General features: G+C 44.8%; 1 protein-coding gene across 1 annotated transcript in view; it reads right to left on the reverse strand.

Annotated features, from left to right (window-relative positions):
• Window positions 1–12,988, reverse strand: part of tnrc6c2 (trinucleotide repeat containing adaptor 6C2) — a 75,461-nt gene extending 62,473 nt beyond the window's left edge. Inside the window, exon 1 of the mRNA XM_084068438.1 lies at window positions 12,156–12,988. The gene's annotated coding sequence lies outside the window, so the exon portion shown is untranslated. The remainder of the gene's footprint in view (window positions 1–12,155) is intronic.
• Between the last annotated feature and the right edge of the window lie 3,224 nt (window positions 12,989–16,212).

Raw genomic sequence — 16,212 nt, forward strand, 5'->3', positions numbered from 1 at the left:
TGAAAGCCTCTCCAAAGTGACCCCCCACTCACACCCTCGGGTGCCTCGTGTCCTGGGTATCAGTGACAGGATTCCCGTGCCGGATGGCAGCGCAATACTGCAATCAGGCAAAGTGTTGGCCTGTTTTTAGCCACTGACCTACAAGTGCTTTACTCCCTCACTTGCACTTGCATCAGCCTACATTACACACTGCTGCTGGGACACCAGGGGATGCTCTGGGGGCGACCGAACCAAACCACAGCTAGTAGCTATACGGAAGATGCAGATTCCCCTTTTAATAACAGGGGGAGCCCACATCACCTCTGGGGGCTGCACAACTCCTGATCCAGCTTTTTATAATAAATAACACGACTAAGGCTTGATTTATGCTGCAGAACAGGCTTGAGGCTTCAGATGTGTGTCTCAAGTTTGGAATGATCACATTTTCATCCCCCCTCAGATGACTATTATCACTTGATAAGTGAAAGTTTCCATCATCAGTTACCAAGTAAACTCGTGTCCATCAAAGCCTTCAACAGTCAAGGCTTTTGCAGACAGGGTGCGTTTTTTCGCACGGAAAAAACGGACAATATCATTTTTATATATAGATATAACGGACACACACATGGTTCTCTATGACCTCATGCACACCGGCTCCGAATTTGCCGTGCGGCAAGTGGCTGCGGCGGTGCATTATTTTTTTTTTCAATCGAACCCAATTTGATGTGTGAGTCTTTTTGCATGCGGTTAAAACTGCTGGTTAAATCATATCCTGTCTGCAAAGGCCTTTACGCGCAACTTTACCTATATGTACCGTGGACTATTTATTGTTTCCCCCCTGTGATTGTGTTCTGAAGAACCATAAAAAATCAGAGATTTTAGAAGTTCAGATCGGACTGGTTTCAGTCTAGTATATACTGTACATTGGGGCCTTCAGAGTCTAACACCCCCCACTGGCGGCCACCAGCACAAGAGGCTGTGTTGCTCCTTAACACCCTTATGTGACCAAAAGTGGGTTTTGAACCGACCGACCGAGCCATCACCGGCAGCGGCCCGGGCCTTGGAGCTTGGCGGTAGGAACGCAGCTGGAGCGGATGAGCTGTGGAGTACATGACTGAATAGGAGAAGATGACTCAGTCAGCGGGAAGCTGGAACCACTGGGGAGATTGTGCAGAAATCCAACATCGTACAGAGGAAGAAAGAGCTCGGCAACCAGAGGGGAGACGAAGGCTGAGCGGCTGAGCCATTATGGAAGGAACATGCTGTACAGGAATGAAGAGGCTGGGAGCGTGCACACACACACACACACACAGGTTTGATGTGCACGGGCGAGAGAGTGAGTCCGTCTGATGCCTGTCGTTTTCCACCGGGGACGCGGGCTAGGGGGTTCGGGAGGAGGAGACTGGAGGCGCGAGAGTGAAGGGGGAGAGTGAAAAAAAACACGGAGCAGAGGATGAAAGGAGAGGCAGAGCAACACCAATTAGAAACGACAGCAGCCAGAGAGGCAGACAGTGTGAGAAGAGAGAGAGGAGAGAGAGAGAGAGAGAGAGAGAGAGAGAGAGAGAGAGAGAGAGAGAGAGAGAGAGAGAGAAAGAGAGAGAGAGAGAGAGAGAGAGAATCACCCACTGGAGAACGAAAGAGAGAAAAAAAAAAAGAGCCACAATGAAGGGAGGCCTACGGAAGCTGCCAGACTGAGGAAGAGGAGGTGGAAGACGAAGAAGCAGTATGGGGGAGGAGGAGAGGAAGCACAGGGAATAGAGGATAGAAGAATACCAGGACGACAGAATGACACGGCAACACTAGGGCTAATGCTAAGGGAAGTGTGCAGAGCAGAGCACACAACATAATAAAGCAGGCCAGAGAGAGAGAGAGAGAGAGAGAGGGGGGGAGAGAGAGAGAGAGAGAGAGAGGGGGGGAGAGAGTTGAAGGGGAAGGGAGTGAGAGAAAGAGATTTCCTGGCGCGCGTCCAAAGCAGCCATGGCCGCGAGGAAAACACACTGCCTCGGCTGTTCTGCATGACCGACACAGACCACAGACACAACGGCAAACACAGCAGAGGAGACGAGAGCAGAGGAATGAGGACTGACTTCCATGTCTCCGAGGGGGGCCGATGCGGTCAAGCCCCTTAGCACAGAGTGTGGTAAACCTACTGCCCTCCACCATTACCAAACACCCACCCACCCGATCCATCCAGTCCTTCCCTCTCCACCCACCCACCCATCTCCCTCCGTCTGCCCCTCCCTGCAGCAGTATCCAAGCCACAGGTCTCACCTAAAGCATAATCACTGTCCTGTATGGCCCATAAATTGAGAGTAGGGGTGCAACAATTAATCAAACTAAAAATGATTTAACTGATTGTAAAAAATAATCGATAATTTAATAAGATAATCGATTATTAATCGAACCCTATTTTGGGCACGTCATTATAGGCAAAGTTTGAAACAATAGCGAAAATATCGTGTTGTGGCGATGTGACGCATTGTGAGCTTGTAGATTTGTTTCACTTTGTGTTCACTTTTCACAAAAATTGCACAATGCTGTTAAGCCGCTAAACTGTTAAGTGTTTAATCAATTTGTTGATATATAAAAACATTACTGAATACAAAAAATATATAAAACAGGCTTTCCGATTCAATTAATCCAAAAAGTTATCACAAGAGTAATCGCTGAGAAAATAATAGATAGTAGTTGCAACTCTAATTGAGAGTAATTCTGGGAATACCTGCCACTAAAGAGTGTATGGGTGAACATGTGCAAAAAATAAATAAAACAGGCTTTCCGATTATTCAATAAATCCAAAACGTTATCACTTGAGTAATCACTAAGAAAATAATAGATAGTAGTTGCAAGTCTAAGTGAGAGTAATTCAGGAATACCTGCCACTAAAGAGTGTGTGGGTGAACATGTTTATTTTAACCAGATCTGCTTGGGGGAAAGAAGCCTGTAAATTCCATAGCTGATAAGCGGTAATAACAAGTGTTGCGTGTCTCTCTCACGTGTGCAGACATACAAACACAAGCTGGTTGCTTTGTGAGCATTCTGTTCATACCATTATCCAAGTTCAGCAGGTGCAGATTCAAAGAAGACGTAGGAGCAGAAGTCACATAATTACACTCTGTTGTACGCCAGAGTCCCGTGTTGAAAATAGCACATCTATGAGCTCACTATGGGGATGTGTTGCGAGTTTGTAGTTGGCTATTTTTGCCGTGGGACATCATTGTACAACTAATTATAAATCAGGCTTTAGTTTGGCTGGCTAAACTCGGCTGCGTAGGATCAGGAACTCCTCAATGAATGCAATAAACAGTTGCTCCATCCTGTATTGTATTTCTCATATTCTTGACTGTGAGAGTTGCGGAGAGTGAGATATTGCTCTTGTCTTTATGTTTTTATGTATGCAATTTTTGTTTTGTTTTCTGTGTTATATCAAATGTGTGTTTATGCGTACAAGGCTGCTGGGTCACAAGCCAAATTTCAGTGTGAGCTGACAATAGGCTCTATGCACAGCAGCCATATTGGAAATAAATTGGGTCTTAACAATTATACTAATGAATGGGGTGTAACGATATGTTTTAACAACGATTCGATACGTATCACGATACTTGGTTGTCGATACGATACATGAACGATACAGGTTAATTTAGAACGATACGATACGTTTCGATTCAGTGGTCCATTTGGTTCCATTTGTACACTCTCAGAGTTATGATGGTCCTTGAAATTAAAACGTTTCAGAACCACTGTGCTACTGGAACAGAGCCTTCGTTAGAATCATTGGTAACACCTGTGAAGGAAGTAGCCTAAGGAAGGGGCCCAAATTATTTCCAATATGGCTGCTGTGCATAGAGCCTATTAAGTATTATCGTACTGTATCGTAGATAGATGGAGACAGACAGACAGACAGACAGAGAGAGAGAGAGAGAGAGAGAGAGAGAGAGAGAGAGAGAAAGAATGAGAGAATGAGAGTGAAAAGAGAATGAAAGTGAGAGTGAAAGGGTGAAAGGAGTGTGGCTATAAATAACATCTTTGAAGTTTGCCTGTAGAAAATTAGCCCTCAGTGTACTGGCTGCTTCCTCCGCCAAGTCGATATGAAACTTTTTACGTGCTGGCAGCTCATTAAATAGGAAAGCAAAGCAACACAATGCACAAGGCCACACCACGGCCCTGAACTCAGCCAGCCAATAGAGATAAAGATAGCTGAACACAAGAAGCTGTGTTGTTGTGGGTGTGTGTGTATATCTGGAGTATGTGCTATTGTTCATCATGACTGCCTTGTGTTTATGAGTGCATTTATCTAGGCTACATACGTTGGCGTCATGTCATTTAATGTTTTTACATATGAAATAAATAAAGCTATGAGATACAATTAGCATGCAGTGATATACCGCTAACCACCATTAATTGAACATTAGCCATTGAATAATTGCCTAATAATGCTGAAAGGGAATTCTGAGTTGGAGACCAAAATTAAGTAAATTCTCCTTGGGTTTCAGGCTCATTAAGACTTAATACTACACTTATTACTATATTATGTGTGGCTCTACCAGTAGCAGTTTACATAACCAGAGGTTTAACAAAGATCTCATGAATTGATCATCCCAAAGCATCTCTTTGTTTTGTTGTACGCATTTTCCGTGTTTTGTTCACTGTCAAAAATAATTGTATTGAGGCTTCTTTGTTTTCTACATAAATAGTACACTGAAAGTAGACCAGCCTGTTGGGACACACAATTCCAATAACAGTGTACTATGAATCACATTCTGAACCCATGCAATCACGGTAAGTGGTCTCAGAATTAGCTCCGTTTTTTGTGTTCATCTATTTACGGATCGATGAGGAGACTGACTCGATGTAATGTAAGCAGGGCATGTAAGTGACGTTCAAGTCCACACACAATAGCAGCCAATAGGCCTGAGTGGTCCACTCTCCACCCGATGCAACTGTCACAAGACATAAAGTCGAGACGAACAAAAATGACAGCAGAAAGGGATGCACACACACACACACACACACACACACAAACACACACAGTGCAATAGACACGATCGACTGGACTTCACAACCTCAAGGTTGCTTTGACATTGAAGGCTTTACATTGTAGAGAGTGACCCCCCCACACTCTTTCTCACACACACACACACACACACACACACACACACACACACACACACACACACACACACGCACGCACGCACGCACGCACGCACGCACGCACGCACGCACGCACGCACGCACGCACGCACGCAACAGGAGGATATCAGTCAACAATTCCCAGGCTGTCAAAGAGCCCAAGCAACAACACATGCCCTGAGATAGCAAGTGAGAGAGAGAATAAATGCTGTGTTTAGTTGAGGGAACAAAGGATGCTCTGATGTAATAAAGACAGAGAAGAGAGCAAGAAGACAGTCAAGAGAGAATAAACAAACAAAACAAAGCAACAACATGCACGCCCTGAGAGAGATATGGAGAGAAAGAGAGAGAGAGAGAGAGAGAGAGAGCGATAGAGAGAGATATGGAAGTGATTGGCTGCTTTCCTGTGCAGCTGTAGAGAGGAGGGTGGGTAAAAGATGGCTCCTTAAAAAACTGGAGACAAAGAAGAAAGAGACAGAGAGAGTGGATTTAAGATGCAGTGAAACAGACAATTTAGTTTAAAGCAGTCTCCTGGTATTCCAGTAACACGGATGTGTTTTTGTTAGCATACGAGTATTAGCAAGAGAGAGAGGCGTTTTTGCATGCTGTTGTTCTGAATGTAGATCTAAATATTTATTATCAGACAGAGAAGCCAAAAATGCTTTAAGAGCCGGCCTTGCTTTTAAGTCACAAAACTCACTGCACAGTGCATGAGACACTTACATTTAGATATAACATTAGCTAACGGAATGCTTTTAACATGTTGCATAATGTGCGCTAACCTCCTTGACATTACATTTGTGTAAATCTCTTGGCATACTGAGCGTGAGACACACTCGGGACGGTTTGCACAGTATTTAATCTAGGCTGCATAATGCATAAAGATCAGGATACCATTTCTGTGCCTTTTAGACGAATCCTTCCGGAGGATCAGTCGGCGCCGATACAACACAGAGTAAAACCCTAAACACTTGAACTCTGTTGATTGTTTGTTAGCCGACTTGAGCAGATATTAATTGGATAACAGAGCCGGGGAAAACAAACAACAGACGTTCCGACTCGGCTTACTACTCGCTTAAGCAGCGGCCTCAATACGGGGGCCAGAGAGGGAATGCTAATGCTATTTACATAGCCTTAACCAAGAGCTTGGAAAGACCTAAAGGACCCATGACATGTCCCATTACATAATCAGTAAGACCGTCTAATGTTGGTCTGGAATTAGGGAAAGGGCACAGTGTGTGTGTGTGTGTGTGTGTGTGTGTGTGTGTGTGTGTGTGTGTGTGTGTGTGTGTGTGTGTGTGTGTGTGTGTGTGTGTGTGTGTGTGTGTGTGTCACTGTCTCTGTCAGCTTCCATGCCATGCCTTTCCTCTCCCTTTTCACATCTCCTCAATTAGCCAACATGGAAGGGGGAGTTTACTGAGACTGAGCACAGTGGACATTCCCCTGGACCACTGCCAACACACACACACACACACACACACACACACACACACACACACACCTCTCTCTCTTCCCTTTGCTCACATCCCAGCCTGGTTCGCCCCTGCTGGGGCCTCCTAGCCCCTCCCCCGGCCTCATCCACCCCTCCTCTTGGCACCGTGGCCAGGAGAGGCCAGGAGCAAGGGGAGCACTGGTTTAGCTGCACCGCCACCACACACACACTTCTGTTCCGTTACAGAACCCTTACATCAGAAAGGCCCTGACCCAATGACAAACTTCAGCCACACACACACACACACACACACACACACACACACACACACACACACACACACACACACACACACACACACACACACACACACACACACACACACACACACACACACACACACACACACACACACACACACACACACCACATCACAGAAAGCGACATGGCTGTCACACTCCCATCGAGCACTTGGGAGGGTTAATGATATATTGATTCTGTTTGTTTTCAGGGCGATGTCTGTCCAACAGCCGAAGTGGCTGACAAGTGTTGTGGCCGGGCTGCCGTTACCACCAGCAGTAACAGAGTAAAAACTGTTTACAACATGCATTGTACATGCACACATGTTGATTATGTCATGTTTGTTATTGCATATTATTGTATGTCTTTAAATGTCTTAATGAATTGAATACACTCGAACACAAGGTAAACAAGCGCCTACGGCTATTTTATTATTGAAATTCTTTATTAGGAATAGCCCCTTGAGATGTATGTTTTTGTGTCATCCTTTTAACAATCATTGAAAATCGTGCCTCTGTACTGAATGCAAACTAAACTGTTAATAAAGTATTCAATCAATCAAAACACACAACTTCTATAACAACACACAACTTCTAGTGGAGTATATAGCCAGTGGAGCTATACTCCACTGGCTAGCCAGCACAGCTTTGGCAGTGCATAGCTGTTAGCCCTCACCAGACACAACAGCTGTCCGCATGTCTTTGCTCCCCCACTTGAAAATAGCCCTCCATATAGATGAAGGAGGATAATGGCTTTTGACAGAAAGCCCCCCATCGAATCCAGTTGATTCCCCCCCTGCTGGAGCAGTACCCTGTAGGGGTGTTAACCACTTAAGCCTTATATTTGTCATAGGACAAACTACATGGGGCTTAAGCATCGATGTGATGCGTTGTGAGGTTGTAGTTCTACTATTTCTGCCTTTTTTTAATATTAAAATAGACGTGCATTTGAAATTCTTTGATCATTTGCCTAAAATAGGGAGGCCAGGGTTAATGTTCTCAGTAAGAGAATAATACCAGCACTCACGGAACAGTCCTTTTAAGGCACTTTTATTTATTTATATATTTTAAGCATGGTAGTATGCTGCAGAGTGGTCAAGGATATCTATTAGCACTAGGGGTGAGCGATATGGCAAAAAATATCTTATTTTTTCTGGCAGGATCACTATCATCACAATTCTTTTTCATGTTGGTTTTTAAGACTATTTACAATTTTACTGAACGGTACAACCAAACACATTCTCCTATTTAAAACACTATATCCTACAAGGTAAAAAAAACAAAAAGGGGGGGGGGGGGGGTCTCCAGCTAAATGAGGGTTAGGAACCATTATTTTGTTCACTCTCAGGGTTGAAATAACTATGAGGATTTTACTGTGAAAATTGGGGTCCCAGAGGAAAAAATCGAATCAAATGGGGGTCCGTGCATGGCCTCATCATGCATATCAAACTGGGGGTCCTTAAAATTGAAAAGGTTGAGAATAACTGAACTAATGCCTTCATTAGACCTGTTTGTTTTGGTCATGTAGCAGCTAGCTGCATAGCTGCAGCTAGCTGCACTCACTGGGAATTCCTTTGACTGTGGTTTGTTTTGAGGTGGTTCGTCGTGCCTTGCAAATAATACTTAATTTCAGTCTCACGTAGAAAGTAGTCAATCTATCGGGCTATTTTCGGCACGTGATACCGGCGTATGACAACGTATGTATATCAGGCTTAACTGTTTTGGAAACCAGAAAATTTGCACCAGTTTCAAAACCAGAAAATCTGCACCAGTTTCATATTACCGATGTTGAATTCTTTTTAGGGACCAACTTGTGTCTCATCCGGGTTGTGATTTGTCACCCATTGCTGCTACACTGCCGGTGCAAATAAAAACATGGGAGGGAACATTGCATGCGTCTGTGAGCAAAAAGAACAGATCTACAAGCTAACGTATAGTATCACACACATGGTGGTACTAGTCTTTTTTGCAAGCAACACCGTTGTACTAGGGAGTAAAAAATAAGGTATAGAACTCCAACTGACAGAATGTGCACTGCAGCATGAATCACGATAGTAACGATCTGTCTGTAAAGGCAGATCGTGTTGGACATTTTAATCGTTCATGATATAATATCTTCATATCACACCAAATCAGGACTGCGGCAGTTGTTTCCTAAAAAGTCTCATCATAATTAATCACAGGCTGAGTAACCACCACAGCCAGGGCCGGCCTAAGGTCAATGGCTGGGGAGCGGGATGGATGACTCAAGTTACTCGAGTTACATTGAAATTCAAGAAATGTTTAGGCTATTTCTTCAGCCCAATGAGTAAAATAGGAATGTATACAGCAGTATACAGCAACAATATAGAAAATAAACTAACAGAATCTCAGGGATGTTTTGAAGGAAACCGATTGAGAAGGTCCAGGTCAGGAGTCATGTTTGACGCTCAGGTTCAAGCCGAGCAAACAACAGCAACCTGAGAATTAGAATATAACTCATGTTTTGCCTTGTATTGGATATTGTGGGAGTCAGACAAGTGGAGGCAGCCTTGGCTTTGCTTTCAAACAAATGATGCTGAGCCATTTACTGATAAGCAACGGCAGATAGGGTTACTGGCCGGGTTTCGTCTCGTGGCTTTGTTTGCAGGGCACTCTAATCAAAACAAATGTGTGGTCGACCCCGCCAGCGGCCTGGTTTCTAAAACCGTTGTTTTGGCACCAAACGGGATGGATCAGAGCACACAGGTCCATTTCGCTGGTGCACTGTCAACATGGCTAAACATATTACCATGGTTTAATGAGTCTGGTCCCAAAAGAGGCTATATTTCTCTTTTCAGTACCTTCATGTAAAACCTGTAGAGATGAAGCTAGTTGACAAAATATATCATTTAAGTTTATTCAGTAGCCTGAGGGTTTTCCCCACTCTATGAGACACCACACACACACACTTCAATTTATCCTCTTGCAATGTCCACAATGGCATAGTAGACTTCTATTTATTTGCTTTATATAACTTTCTTCTTTATCCATTGACAATATCAATGCAACATATTTTTTTCCTGACATTTAAACTACTGTTATATTTCCATGATAACAACAGTTGACCATCACAGCAATCCTTGAGCGAAAACGTATTTTCTACACTGAAAAACAAAATAAAATACAAGTTCCACGTCTCCATTTGCAATGTCATGCCTAGCCTTCAAGTCAGCGCCCAACCCCAATGACCTAATGTCCAATTGCACAAACACCAGAACACCCAGTACTGATGCCCCATTGTCCCCAATCTGTCCAGCTGGTGAAGGCGGTGGGACAGTGCCTGATGCAGTGTCTCCGGGAAGGGAAAGTCTCTAACCTTTTTATGACACACAAGCTACTAACCAGCTGTATCTTTGTCCACTAACCTTATAGTGGACAAAGATACAGCTGAAGATACAAAGATACATAAAGCTTTCCTCTCACCCCGTTCATGTTACTACAGTACGTATGCATGGACACAAACAAGAGGGCCGCAGCCAACATCATGGCTGGCTCTGGCTGCTGCACCCCCTCAGTGGAAGATGGATGCATATATGCTAGGCAGGACCCTTGACCCGCTTGGCAAGAACAGGGCAACTCTGTGTGGGTATATGTTTGTGTCAGCTGGGCGTCAGGGGCCAGGCAGGGGGCGTGTCCTGACCTGATTAACAACTGCAGCGCATTAACCAACTGCCAGGGCCTTGAGCTTGACATTAATGGTCACACACACTCCCACAGCGGGCCTGTTAAAAGAAGCGCTCTCATCCTCTGTGGATTCACCGGGCCGCCCACTCTCACAACACAGGCACACATATAAACATGCATGCATGCATACTGATACATAAAGTCACACGCACGGAGCAGACACACACATTCCCCAACCTCCAGTCCACAGTGTGTGTGTGTGTGTGTGTGTGTGTGTGTGTGTGTGTGTGTGTGTGTGTGTGTGTGTGTGTGTGTCGTGTGTCGTGTGTGTGTGTGTGTGTGTTGCATGGTGCATTTTTCATTTCATCACCGCACTGGTGTGTGACGATGGAGATAAGACTACGGTGACAGAGATGTCAGAGAGGGGAAGGAAAAGGAGGGGAATAAATTGAACGAGGAAATTATGTACTTCAATTAAGACACGCTGAGGAGATATTAAAAGCTATACTCCACTGGCTAGGGATAGGACGCAGGGAAGGGAGAAGCAATGGAAGACGACAGTTCAATCAGAATCGCCGGCTTCCTAGCTGAGCAGGGGGGGGGGGGGGGTGGGGGTGAGGAGGGAGGGAGGGAGAGACACAGCGTAGATGCCTAATAATGGATTTGATAGTAGTGTAGTGGTATGCTCTCGTTGCTCTGTACTGGGTTTTGGAACAACAACAGTCTGGGCTCTGCCACACTAAAGGCGTTGAAATAGAGCAATAAAGCCAACCATAACCAACAACTGTACACCAAACAGGGCTCACAAGATAATGATGTGGGATCTGATGTGATCACTGTCACTTTAACAAGAAAATGGTGTGGGCATAGTGTGGCAAAGTGTTGGCTTGAAGCCAAACATTTAGCAAAACTAAGCAACGCATTCCTAATGGCGGAATAGCCCACAATACCACTGTGTTGACTGACTGAAGTATGTATAATCAATGTTACCACTGTGTAATAGCAAGGCTAACTCTGTTTGTTACCAGAATTAACTCAAATCAAAACACAATCCTGCTCTTATCTCAGCAGTATGCTCACATTACACACATGCCTTGGACCTCATCCAGTCCAACTAAGCCAATCATAAAGAAGCTATAACTAACTCTTGCCTGTCTGATGCGTAGACTATTCTAATGGGAGGCAAGGGGGAATGGTATTTACAGAATAAGATTTAAAATCACAAATTACTGAATATTTTAAAGCCATTACTAAACTTTTCCTAGCAACTACATAAAGAATAATTATGATGATTTTCCCTGTACGTTATAATGTGGAAACGAGGTTATGCCAAGATTAGGAAATTGATAATAACATAATAACACTGCTGATAAACAGGACCTCAGGACCCCAATGGAAACAAGCCATAGTGATTTATTGGGTTTATCCTTTTAGCATCCTTTTTGTAGGAACTGTACCTCTGCGCTTTTTTTGCAAACTCTTAAAGTATTCAATCAATCAATCAAAAACAATATTAGTTGTACAAGATAGTAGTTACAGCAGTAAATGACCTCCTGAATCCATTACCCTTCATTCTACACATGTATAGGCAAGTCTCCTCCGTCAGTCAGTCAGCAAGCAGACACTCCTCTAAATAAGAAAAATGACAAACGCTATTTAATCAAACTTACCTGGCGTAATAACCACAGCTTTGGCAGCTTTCAGTGAAGAGTTGGTGCATGGCAGAAAAATATGCAGAAAAGCATTCTGGATTATGTCTTCTTTTCTTTAAAGTACCCGTAAAGAAATGGATCAGATATTTCAGTCGCAGTTAGAAGAGCCAGACTTGGTGCTGCTGGAGCAGCTTAGGTGACAAAATACCGAGGTAAACAATGGCCAGTCAGCCAGATATATACACACAGCAATGTATAGATATAGAGTCAAATAACACTCGTTTGAAAACAGTTCGTTAAACGTCACGATATAATAGGGGAGGAAAAAAAAAGAAGCACTGCTAACCAAAAACAAAAAATGCACAGGAATAAATGTACTCTTAAAAAGCAGCTAAAATCGTGTTAGTTTGCAGGTTGGCATCGATCAGTCATTAGACTGTAGCAAAGGTTTTTGCAAACGTAATTATAATTAGGCAGTTTTTTCAATTACAATAAAAAAAGAAAATGCCGATGATGAGTTTCGCATAGGAACAGTGTAGCCCGATGTCGCTACACTGTAGCACCCAGCCAGCCAACTTGTTTTTAAAGTGCAAAAGAAACAATGTTTCCGTTGGGGTCTCTGGTCGCCGGCGGGCAGCAGCTGGCAGCGGTACGGCTGCAGGTTAAAACCCACAAGAATGCGACGTGAAAAACCGATCCGGCAAAATACATTCTCTCTGAATCCAAATGGAGGAGAGGAGGAGGACAGTCATAATACGCGTTCAGTCAGTGAGCTCTAGTTGACAGTGATCCTGCAGCCATTTTGTTCAAACTAACAACACTGAGCTCTCTCTCTCTCTCTCTCTCTCTCTCTCTCTCTCTGTCGCTCCCTCCCTCTCTTGCTCGCTCTCTCTCTCTCTCTCTGTCGCTCCCTCCCTCTCTTGCTCGCTCGCTCTCTCTCTCTCTATCCCTCCCACCCTTGCTATCTCTTGCTCTCTCTCTCTCTCTCTATCCCTCCCTCCCTTGCTCGCTCTCGCTCGCTCTCTCTCTCTCTCTCTCTCTCTCTCTCTCACTCAGAGAGAGGTGGGTGGGTGGTGGTATGCCTGATGATTTATGCTTGGTCGTACGACGGTGTAAATAGCCCGATCTATAAGCCCACAAAGTGCAGCAGAAGCGACGCATTGTGGGCTTGTAGATCGGGGCTATGTTTGGCGCGCGGCACCGTCATACGGCGTAGTATAAACCGGGCTGTAGCAGCCCCCCCTCTCTCATCCCATCGCCCCCGTTGAGCCATCCATCCAACCAACCAACAAAAACATCCTTAGCTCCGCCCCCTCCGCCTCCTCCTACCCTTGACAACCAGGGCAGGCAGAGGCAGGCCAGGCAGTCACATCCAGCCTGGGAGAAATGATGGACAGGCAGATCATATTTCTAAAGTAATTGCTGAGGCAGGGAGCTAATAGTGCTTTGCTGATATGAGCAGCTTTGTGATGTTATAAGACTAATTTGTTGGGCCACAAAAGGCGCTCTGCCGCTCTCTCTCTCTCTCTCTCTCTCTCTCTCTCCATCACACACAGCCCCCCCCCTCCACCCTATATATCCGTTTGTTTGTGACTGGTACAATTTATGAACGTCTAAATTAAATGCTTAATGTGACCGAATTAACACCAACCGCCCACATGTTCATAAAAGTTGCCTAGAGAGCACGGTCATGTGAATGAAATAAAGCATTGTTTGAAAGCAGCAGTTTTATCACTGCATGGCAAAGTTCAATTTAATACATTTATACAAGTAATGGGTCCCACACATGGGTGGCAAGAGCGAGTTGACTTTTTTATTATTTCTTACATGTCTCTAAAATGAACAAACGTTTCGGCTAGCCAGCCTTCCTCAGTGTGCAGAACTACGGGTGTCTGCTTCCTTTTGAGGAAGTTCAATTTACTCAAACCAGAATGAATATTCCTTAAAAGGGGGAGTCGCCAAGTTCTGGTACCTAAGATAACCTTCCTAAAAGAAATATCTTGATCACATGATGTCCAGAGACATGGGGGTGATAGTTCCAGGGTATTCAATGAAATGATGGATGAGGTCGCCCCGGTGCCCCCTGAACCGCGTCTGCAGCCGTCTCAGAGAAAGAAAATGTGGCCCCTGTCCATTCTCTGCGCTCTTTTCTCATGGAAATGACCAGCCGCGAACACACACACACACGCGAACACACACATGCACATTCTGCGGTGGGAACAGGTCAAGGCTGTGGCCCACAAAGGGGATGGCTGACCAGTAAGAATACTTTGAGCCGAGCTGTGGGCTACCATACATCACAGGCGGAGACTGTTAATGAGAAAGCCAGGGGCCGCGGCCAAACGTTTTTTTCTTCCTATTCAAGGCGAGGTGCCCAGAGCTATTAAAACGGCTAGCTCCGACTGAATGGAGAAAGCAGATGTTCCGCATTCGGGGGTTAAGAGAGGTGAGAGCGTGGGGGAATGCCTTCAGAAGTGCCTTGAGGGAAATGTTGTTCAGAGTGAAGAGGGTCCACAGGCCTCAACATCAAAGTCTCCAGGAGGATATTCATGTAGGAATTTAAAGTTTGATTATTGCTCAAAATATTTGTGTTCGTACAGTATTTGGTGCAGTAATGGTGCAAATGGCGCCAAAGAGCTTAACAAATGTGCATTACAATACATTAACCCATTCACGACACGCACCAACGGGGGAGCAAACAAAGCAAGGCACAACCTGCTCATCCATTCGGAAGCAGTTCAGTGTCTTGCTCAAGGACACTTCGACACTAACCCAGGAGGAGCCGTGCATTGAGCCCGGGATCGAACCAAGAACCTTCTGATTCCCAAGAGGCTGCTCTACCACCTGAGACACTGCCGCCCCATGTTATTAACATGTTACATGCATGACATGTTAATGTAAAAACGAAGTACCCGACATACCGTATGTACTGTAGGTAGATTCTCTCATTGCTAATGTATAGAGAACATATATAGTCAAGGATATGAGACGGAAGTGATAATGCTAATACATAATCTTAGAAAAGGAATGAATAACTGAGTGCATGCGTGAGTGCGTACTGTATGTGTGCATACATAAGTGTGTGTGTCTGTCCACACATTCTCTCCCCCTAACCTCGCGTCAACAGGCTTTTCCGCACGGCAGAGACACTCTCCCGCAACTCATCACTAGCCTGGCATGGCCAGACTAATAGCACTGCGTAAATATCAGTCTGGAATCTCTGTGTGGAACTTGCATTTCCAAGGGGAGAATTAAAAAAATGCCTCAGGTGATAAACCCGCCCCATATTTGTATACCGGGCCCTGATTGGTCCCTCACTACTTTGGAGGGAGTGAAATCCAATCACAACTGAGGGGTGCCAGACCAAATCTGCTAGGGATTTTTTGTGTGTTTGTTGCAATGGCAGATTCGTCTGATTTCCAGGCTAACTACTCACAGCTACGGGGGTAGCCTATGACGTAAGAACCCTCCCCAGTATGACGTAAGAGCAAAATGGCCACCGTGTGAAGAATATCATCAATTCTTTTAGGTGTCTCAGGGATGTTTCTTTGCCTCTGCCAATTTCCCTAATTGCTTTCACATTTTAAGTAGACTGCTGACAGGCAGCCGATAGGAGAGGTCTGCCTGCCATTCTGATATGAACCAGCCCAGATACAAGCTCCAGGACTGCAGCAGAGGCATTCGCAATACACAACACACTTATCTTCCTTCCTTCCTTCCTTCTCCTTGCCTCTCTCCTTTATTGTGTTTTTTCTTCTTCCTTCCCCATCTTTTGCCTTTCCTCTCTCCTTTACTGTGTTTTCTCTTCTTCACGCACACTCTTCTGCCTTTTCTTTTAATTCCAGTTCAATAATGAGCAGCGTTCCGCATAAGGTTTTAATTTCAAGCCTGTCGCTTGAGTCTGCCAAACACACATGCACCTACACACACACACACTTGTGTAGTCTACAGTACACACACACACACACGCACACGCACACACACACACACACACACACACACACACACACACACACACACACACACACACACACACACTTACATACATCCCCGCAAAACCCACGGTCTCAGACAC

Source organism: Gymnoscopelus microlampas (genome assembly GCF_963454915.1).
Source record: "Gymnoscopelus microlampas genome assembly, chromosome: 2".
NCBI lineage: Eukaryota > Metazoa > Chordata > Actinopteri > Myctophiformes > Myctophidae > Gymnoscopelus > Gymnoscopelus microlampas.